Below are 9570 nucleotides of genomic sequence, written 5' to 3'. Positions count from 1 at the left end.
AAACACCCGACCCCTTTGCGACTACACAGGCTGGCTCTGCTTGATGTCGATATGCTTAATGATTTGTGACATGATTGATATAGAAAGCGAACTTGCTATATTCCATCTGTTGAAAGGGAAATGGTGGCAAAGTGGCACATTCCAGGGAAAATCAGGATGCTGAGTGGAGCACGCTGGTGGGGCACTGGGCTGGGGTCGGGGAGTAAGAGGACAGATTCCAGCAAGATTGAGCCTGTGTCCAGCCGGGGCAGCCTAGACAGGGAACCAGAAAAAGACCAGACATCAGGAAGAGCGTGAGGTGGGGGATCGGGGAACTATTCAGAAATTAGGGGCCCAGGGGACTGGAAGCCCTCACTCCCCTCTGAGCCTGCTCCTGCGGGGCTTGGGGAAATTGGAGAACACCTCTGTGCTTTTGCCCCTGTACCAGATATAGACAGCGTCCGCCTAGGACCCACGTATTCCCCTCACCACTTCTGTGCACCGTGGCTTTACTTCTGCCTGCTCTGCTGGTCAAAGTGTGTCCGGAATTGGTGGGTTCTTGGTCTCACTGACTTCAAGAATGAAGCCGCGGACCCTCGCGGTGAGTGTTACAGTTCTTAAAGGCAGCGTGCCCGGAATTTGTTCCTTCTGAGGTTTGGGTGTGTTTGGAGTTTCTTCTTTCTGGTGGGTTCGTGGTCTCGCTGACTCAGAAATGAAGCTGCCGACCTTCGCGGTGAGTGTTACAGCTGTTAAAGCCGCGCGTCTGGAATTGTTCGTTCCTCCTGGTGGGTTTGTGGTCTCGCTGGCTTTAGTAGTGAAGCTGCAGACCTTTGCGGTATTACAGCTCATAAATGCAGTGTGGACCCAAAGAGCGAAAGAACAAAAGTCCCACAGCATGGAAGCAGACCCAACCTGGTTGCCACTGCGAGTTCAGGCAGCCTGCTTTTCTTCTATTACCTGGCCCCACCCACATCCTGCCGATTGGTCCATTTTACAGAGAGCCGATTGGTTTGTTTTGACAGGGTGCTGATTGGTCCGTTTTGACAGGGTGCTGATTGGTGCGTTTGCAATCCCTGAGCAAGACACAAAAGTTCTCCACGTCCCCACTAGATTAGCTAGATACAGAGTGTGGATTGGTGTGTTTACCAACCTTGAGCTAGACACAGAGTGCTGATTGGTGCATTTACAAACCTTGAACTAGATACAGAGTGCCAATTGGTGCATTCATAATCCCTCAGCTAGACATAAAGATTCTCCAAGTCCCCACCAGATTAGCTAGACACAGAGCGCTGATTGGTGCATTTACAATCCCTTAGCCAGACAGAAAGATTCTCCAAGTCCCCACTAGACTCAGGAGCCCAGCTGGCTTCACTCAGTGGATCTCACACCTGGCCGCAGGTGGAGCTGCCTGCCAGTCCCACGCCATGCACCCGCACTCCTCAGCCCTTGGGCTGTCGATGGGACCGGGCGCCGTGGAGCAGGGGGCGGCGCTCGTTAGGGAGACTCAGGCCGCGCAGGAGCCCATGGCGGTGGTGGGGAGACTCAGGCATGGTGGGCTGCAAGTCCCGAGCCCTGCCCCGCGGGGAGGCAGCTAAGGCCCGGCGAGAAATCGAGCGCAGCGCTGGTGGGCCAGCTGGGGGACCCGGCGCACCCTCCGCAGCTGCTGGCCTGGGTGCTAAGCCCCTCACTGCCCCGGGCCCGCACGGCCGGCCGGCTGCTCCGAGTGTGGGGCCCACCAAGTCCACGCCCACCCGGAACTCTAGCTGGCCCGCAAGCGCGGTGCGCCGCCTCGGTTCCCGCCCGTGCCTCTCCCTCCACACTTTTCCGCAAGCCGAGGGAGCCGGCTCCGGCCTCGGCCAGCCCAGAGAAGAGCTCCCACGGTGCAGTGGCGGGCTGAAGGGCTCCTCAAGTGCGGCCAGAGTGGGCGCCAAGGCTGAGCAGGCGCCGAGAGCGAGCCAGGGCTGCGAGGGCTGCCAGCATGCTGTCACCTCTCAAAAGCTTGCATCTGCAGCCTTCAGAGGATTGCTCTGGGGCACCTGAGGCCACCATAGCTGGACGTGCCTGGGTGTTTAGCACCCTCTCCCCTTCCCCCATCCCTGTAGAGTGCAAGGATAGGAAAGTCCAGTGCCTTTGCCTTAAGATGGGAAAAGAATGTGATGTAATTCACACGCCAGGGCTTTCCATGGGTGAGGCTTTTCAGGTTGAGGCTACGACTTCCCTGAATCACAGCCTTTCTTGTCTTCTTCCCCTTCCTTGTTCGGGAGGGGCCCACTACTGGCCCACTACCTGTTTGGTTCCTTCATGTAGCATTCCTCTGATGAATACCTTCCCCAGGTATCCTTTGCTCAGGATCTGCTTCTAGGGAATCCAACCTCAGTTGGCTCCTAAGCAAGTTCAGAAGAAGGTAATAGATAGCGACAGCACACATGCTTTTTTTATTTTTAAATTTTAGAGACAGGGTCTTGCTCTGTCACCCAGGCTGGAGTGCAGTGGCACCATCATAGCTCACTGCAGCCTCAGATGCCTGGACTCAGGCAATCCTCCTGCCTCTGGAGTAGCTTGGACTACAGGCATGCACAGACATGTCTGGCTAAATTTTTTTTTTTTTTTTTTTTTTTTTTTTTTGGTAGAGACAGGGTCTTTCTGAGTTGCTTAGGCTGGTCTCAAATTCCTGGCCTCAGGCAATCCTCCAGCCCCAGCCTCCCAAAGTGCTAGGATTACAGACCTGAGCCACTGTGCCCAGCCAGTATGCACACTCTTTAGTTTATATCAGTCATATAGCATGACCACCTGGCCAGGATGGTCAGGTCCCAAGTATCCATGCCAGTGGCTGGAGACAGCGAGGCTGATAATCCCAAGCTATGTAGGAAGTGTATGCTCATGTGCTTGGGCTCGGCCCAGGAATGGCTCTGCGAGGGTTTCTGTGGCTTCCCACCCAGGTCCCACTTTCTGCCTCTTCCTGCCAAAAGTGGACGTACTTTCCTGTGTCTGCTTTGCTTAGACAAACATGACAGTGAGCTAGCATTCCCTGAGCATGCACTGTCTGATAGCCTGAGTAGAGGCAAAGCTTGCTGAATTACGGAATGTTCAAAGTAATGTAGTCTGGCCTTCTGGGTTTTGCTTAGAAACCTGCAGTGCTGCAGGACTCAACCTGAATAGTCCAGAGAGAATCTGCCACAGACAGATAATTGAGAATTCACTGTAAATGCAAACAGGTTCTTAGGACACAGCATTTTTTGCTGGCTCAGACTTCTTGAATAGGAAAGAAAAAAGATATATCTTCTTTCCAGAATACTTTCCTACTCAGGCACAGAAGGTGAGTGGCTCATTTGTTCACCCCCAGGATAAACACCTGCTAAGCATCCATTGTATAGGCTTCTGCTGTTCCGACTGCCCAGCCTCCGCTCACCCAGTGGGATGTTGCTGCTCTCCAGTCTCTCTCTGAAGAAATCCCCTTTCCTCACTCCTTTCCTTGTAGGAGGCCCTGACTCCCAGGGGTAGGCGTGTGATCAGGCCTGGCCAATCGGAGTGCTGTATCTCCTAGGCTCTATCTTCCTTCAAGGATGGACACATGACAAATTTGGACCTGTGAGAGTGGCTTTGAGTTTTTGACTCCTGGAGAAACGAAGCTCTAACTTCAACCTGCTGGACATTAATTGGTGAGAATATGGGTCTGGAACGCTGAGCAACCACAGGGAACTGGAGAAGAAACCAAAACGTGGAAGAAAGATGCAACAAACAGAAAGACCACGCACGTACTGATGACATTGAGCCCCTGAACCCAGCTGTGCCAGGTGTCAGACCCTGGCATTTTCAGATCTATGAATCAATGCACTTCTTTTCACGTGGGATAGTTTGGTTTCTTTTGTTACTTTTAAACAAAATTGATGCAGAAGTTGATTCCAGGAATGGAACGTGCAAGTGGCAAGTCACGCGTACGTTGTTGGCTGAGTGGAGTGGAGGTGTCAGGTGGTGAGGACTCACGGACCCTGGCTGAAAGGTTGGAGCTCTTGCTAAACAGAAGTGACCTTCAGTAAGGTCCTATTAAAAAGTGACAAGCTTAGGTTGAAACTGGCTGGTTTGAAAGCAGGTGGCATTTACATTAAGCTTTACTGAGAGAGGCACTTCTTGCCTATGACCTGAAATTCACAGCAGCCAGAAGTATGGAGGAATGCAGCGTTGGAAAGCTAAAGGACCGATTCCAACCTAAAATTAGTGTGCATAAAGGCAGGAAAGCAAGCAACCTGGGGACACACTGATCCCCTAGACCCTTCCCAAGCACCTCCTGTGATGAGCCCCCCACTCAATGCAGGGGATGTGGCTGGAGTCAAGGAGCCAAGTAATCCCCTCCCCTCCTTCAGGCATTGTTTCAAATTGCCTCCTGGAGGTGGAGTCTCAGATGGAGGCCAGTAAGCTGTTGGCTGGGGGAAGGGCAGAGCACTGCCCAGGTTGCACATCAAAGTCAATGGCTCAGTGAGGGCTGGGGCTTCAGGTACTAACCCATGGGGAAGGCTAGAAGTGGACACCAACAGCTTGCTAAAGATCTGAGAGAATTATTCTACAAAAGAAACACCAAATCTGCCAAATAACCTAAGATGCCCATCATTTACTCAAGATCTGAGAGAAGTTTTTTACAAGAGAAACACCAAATCCGTCAAATAATCTAAGAAGCCCATCATTTAAGGCAATCAATCCTCAGGTCCCCACTACCCCATCCAGTAGAGAGCTGCTTCCCAGAAGTTGCATCTTCCCTGTCGCCCATCCCAAATGTGGGCTTGGGAGAGACAGTGGGCAAGGGAGCTCTCCTGGAAAATACGCTGAAGGACAAAGAACCTTGCTTCCTGCCAGGCACTGGGAGTGCTGTACTGTGGGTGGGTGCCCTCTGTGCAATTCTCCTTTAATTGAAGTTATTCTGCTCCTCCTCTACCATTCTATGCTGTTGACATTTCAGGGGACAGGGACAGGGTGTTAATTGTATAGGCTGGTGCAAAAGTAATTGTGGTTTTTGCCATTGAAAGTAATGGCAAAACAGCAATTACATTTGCACCAACCAAATATCATCTAGACGATGGTGGCCTGGCCATAAGGGGCCACATTTGGAACTGGCCAAGAAAAAGGCATATTTTGGGGGACAGAATTATAACGTGTTTAATGCATGAGTTCTGGAAGCCAACTGCTTCCTTCATTCCCTCACTTTTTCACCTCATACTCGTGTGATCTTGAGCAAGTTACTTCACATCTTTGTGCCTCCATTTTCTGTTCAATAAAAGGGATTAGTAATGATGTTTATGCATTTTGGATTGTCTCTCTTTGGCTGCCATCTTGCTACTGCCTGGGCAGGAGATGGAAGCTGAGTGCAGGGGAGAGGTGGGGTGAGGCAGGAGTGGTTGACATCATGTGAACCCCAGACTCAATTGTGCCTGAATTCGGCCTACGCCTTCTTGGCCACTTTTATGGAGAATACATTTTCTGTGTACTTAAGAGAGTCTGATGGAGTTTTTATGACTTGCAATAAAAAAAAGGCCAGTTGATATACCAACTGTGTGTGTTAACCACTGTATATACAGCCTTGGCTCTCAGGAGCTCTCAGCGTAGTGGGAAGACAGACACGTAATGCAGCGTGGAGAGAATTGAGATAAGAGAGGTCTAGGGGGCCATGAACACATAGATGAAGAGTCTCTAATATAGATATTGGGATCCTAGAAAGCTTCCTGGAATAGGTAACATCTTGGCTGAGTCCTAAAGGAATGGTCAGAGCCAGCGGAAGAGGGCAGGGGAGAGAGAGCACACAATCCCAGGTCCATCTCCCAGTCACTGGAGATTTCAAGGATGGGCTGGAAAACCGCTTGCTTGGAATGTTGAATGGAGGATTTATGCCTTGACCAGGAGGTTAAAGAAAATCCTTTCAGTGGAGAATACAGCTCTTGGGCTCTGCTGTGGTTCCTGCCCCAAGGGGACGTTGACCTCTAGGGCCTTATCACAACCTGGCCTTTGGCCTGAGAATGTGTTTTGTTTGGCCCATACCATATTTCAAATTTTTTGGATTTGTTGTCGACATTTAAAATTGAGACAGTTTACAGAAAAGCTTGAATTTTTGGCTTATCTTGAAAAATCAGGAGGCCTGATTACACTGGACATTACCAATCATGTGGGAATGTAGGCCCTGAAGCATGGTGCTCCTCTTACACAAGATTTGTGCGTTCCTGGGTCCACCCCAGTCCCCACCCCTCCCTCTTGTCTCTCCGTGGGCCCACTTCATCCACTTACTTACCTTCCCTAGTAGGCCTCTGTACGAATTTGAATTTGTGAACCCCATTTTAGACTAAGGATTCACTGGACATGTATTAGGCTGTATGTGCCAGTGGGTGATGCCCTAGAGGATGAAATCAACCCGAGTGCATGAATGCCCCTCTCTGGTTCCTTTTCCACTGGTGCTGGTGGATGTGGCTTATGTAGGAAGAGCAGACTCTGAGGCTTGGGCTTGGGCACCAGGAGCAGGAGGAGGGGTTGGGGCTTATCTGTTTTTATGGCTTTCCAGGCTGCCTGGTCTAGCAATGGTGCTGTCACATGACAGTGTCCAGCTCTGACCAGAGTTCTGCAGTGGGTTGAGGACAAAACTATGTCTGATAAAAACATATTTCTTTGTCTTGCTTTTCCTCCTTTGTATCCATTCCATCTCTTTAAGGATTCTTCTTGGGGATAGTTTTCAGTTATTCCTGGGTAGCCAGGATGGAGTCCATCATAATAGCATCTTTGTATGTGTGTGTGTGCGTGTGTGTGTGTGTATTCTTCTCTTAACATTTTTTTGACATTTGTTCTTTTAATTCCAAATTTGGGTTAGATTTAAATGTTATTAATTTAAAGGTGTTTCTCTAAATCCAAAATTAAGGTTGTTTGTAATAGTCTTATACGTGGCATTTCCCCAACTCGACTGAAGCATAATTTATAGACCTATTTTATGTGTGTAGAGCTCAGTGAGTTTTGACAGATGTTTTCCCTTATGTAACCACCACCACAATCAAGATATAAACATTTCCATTACCCCCTGGCTTCCCTGGTGCTCCGTCCTACTCAATCTCCCCACGACTCATGGTCCCGGGTAATCACTGATGTACTTTCTTGTCACTATAGATTAGATTTCTCTTTTCTAGAGTTTTATATAAATGAAATCATATACTATATACTCTTTTGTGTCTGTCTTCTTTTACTTCGTGTATTTTTTTTGAAATTCATCCATTTTGTTGCATTTAGTAGTTTGTTCCTTTTTCTCCTAATATTCCATTGATTGTATAGCTATGCTAGGATTTATTTATCCATTCACCTGCTATTGATGGGCATTGGGGTTGCTTCCAGCTGGGGGTATTACAAATAAACTCGCTATGAACATTCATGTATGAGTCTTTATGTAGACATATGTTTTCGCATCTCTCGGGTAAATATTGAGCAGTGGAATCGTTAGGTCTTAAGAGAAGTGTTATGTTTAACATTTTAAGAATCGGCCTATTTTGCCAAAGTGGTTTTTGCACCATTTTCTGCTCCCAACAGCAATGTAGGAGAGTCCACCTAAAGGAGCCCTGCAGGGCGTACACAGTGCTCCCCCATCCTTGCCAACATTTGTAATTTCATTCTTTAAAATTTTAGCCCATCTAATGAGTGGGTAGTGGCATCTAATTGTACTTTTAATTTGCATTTCCCTGATGACTAAAGATGTTGAACGTCTTTTCATGTACTTATTGGCCATTTGTATATCTTTTTGTGCATCATAGCATCTTAATACCAACTCTCCCAACTTCTAAGAGTCAATAGAAGATTATACAGAAAATTAATACACAGTCTAGCAAGTCAGTTCTATGAAAAGGACTGATAAAAAGCTGCCAGAGAGCTCACATCCAATCTCTGAGCTGAATGTGGAATGCTGGGATTCTGTCATTTTTTCCAGAACTAGGCAGCTGGGGAAAGTGACAGGCAGGATTCAGACCTGTTCGTGTGATGCAAATGGTTCAGGGCGTGGCTGGAGGCTGCCTCCCCTGCAGGCCAGGTACCTGTGGGGTGGAGGCTTGATAGAGTGGCAGACCTGGAGATGCATCTCCTTTCATTAGGTTTGCTTGCTCCTGGGTATAAGTTCTGAGCCTGCCTGGGTATAAGCCTTGCTCCTGGGTATAAGTTCTGAACCTGCCTAAGTCCACTAAAGCCAACTTTGCCCTTGGCAGCAGACTCAGTATAAAACAGGTCCTGACCTGTTGTCTCCCCACTGTGGTGGGAGTGGGGCTGAGGTACACAAACATGCCCAGATCTCTCTGCTGACTGTGGCCCCATGCAGCGGGGAAGTGGGAGAAGAGGGCGCATGAACTGATGGCTGGACCAAGTTGAGCGAGGTTTCTGCCGTTGGGTGTGAAGACATAACCTTGACATCACTCAGCCTGCTGGCATCATGGCTTTAACTCAGTCTGCATGACCTGTTTGACCTGAACTGGTCAGCTCCAGCAATTGACCAGTCTGCTGCATCTGAAAACTGCTTTGATTGATTTTTTTTCAGTGACTAGGACTTTTGTCTGACTGCATCAATGAAAGTGAAATTTGGCTTCAGGAAGACTCAACTTAAGTGTGGAATGTCTTGTTCCCTTTGTCAGATTGGCTTATCTTCTACTCCAAGAGCTCACGGATTTGTCATACGCATCAAAGTGCTGGAGTCTTCTGCCACTAATTGGCTGTATTCTCAACATGACACAATCAAAACGGTGTTGGTTTTGGGATGTTCTGAAACCTAGGCTTAGTCACAGTTCTGTCTATAATCTGTGTGACCTTGGGCAAGTCACTCTTTAGACCTCAGCTTCCTCTGTAACATGAGGGCAGTAAAATTTACCCGACGGTATTGTTTTGATGATTAAATTTGACAACGGACATAAGATTGAGGTGTGCTTGTCATTTTTAATGGCACTGGGTTTCAAGCCTCTGTCTCTGAAAATGGAGTAGGCTGGACTGGGTCACCTCCCAGGCCTCAGCCTTTTCATTCCTGTATGACTCTGGGGAACAGAGCTATGTTTTTATCCAAATCACAGAGTAACTTTTCTTCACAGCATGCTACTGAGTCTCAAGAGGGGAGGACACACTATGGTATGTAACCCCCAAAATCCAGATTTCTATAAGTAAGAAGAAATTTGAGCCTTAATGATAGCCAATTTAACACCTACAAAGTGCTACCCCTGGGCTAAACTACTTTCTTCTTCCTGCCACCTCTTCAGGCAGCAGCAACATCAAATGGATCTATTTGCTCAAGCAAATCCCCTATCAAGACAAAGGCAAGTCTTGGATTCAGTGGTTGCCTCTGTCACAAGGAAGCACCTTGTGGTGCCTCAGTTTCCCTTTCATACCAGGAATTCTTCAGGCCTTGCTCATTCCCTCCCAGGTGGCAGAGCTGTGAGTTATCCTCTCCAGTGCCCTCTGAAGCCCTCCAATGGGAGTTGGCAGGATGAGTGGCAAGAATTATTAATTAGTGAAAATATGTGTAATCACATAATTGGAGTGTATAATTGATGCTTCACTGCTGCAGGCAGAAATGGAGGGATGCAGAGATGAAAGCCAGGAAGAAGG

This window comes from Gorilla gorilla, chromosome 9 (genome assembly GCF_029281585.2).
Source record: "Gorilla gorilla gorilla isolate KB3781 chromosome 9, NHGRI_mGorGor1-v2.1_pri, whole genome shotgun sequence".
Classification (NCBI taxonomy): Eukaryota; Metazoa; Chordata; class Mammalia; order Primates; family Hominidae; genus Gorilla; species Gorilla gorilla.
This window is presented reverse-complemented; position numbering follows the sequence as displayed.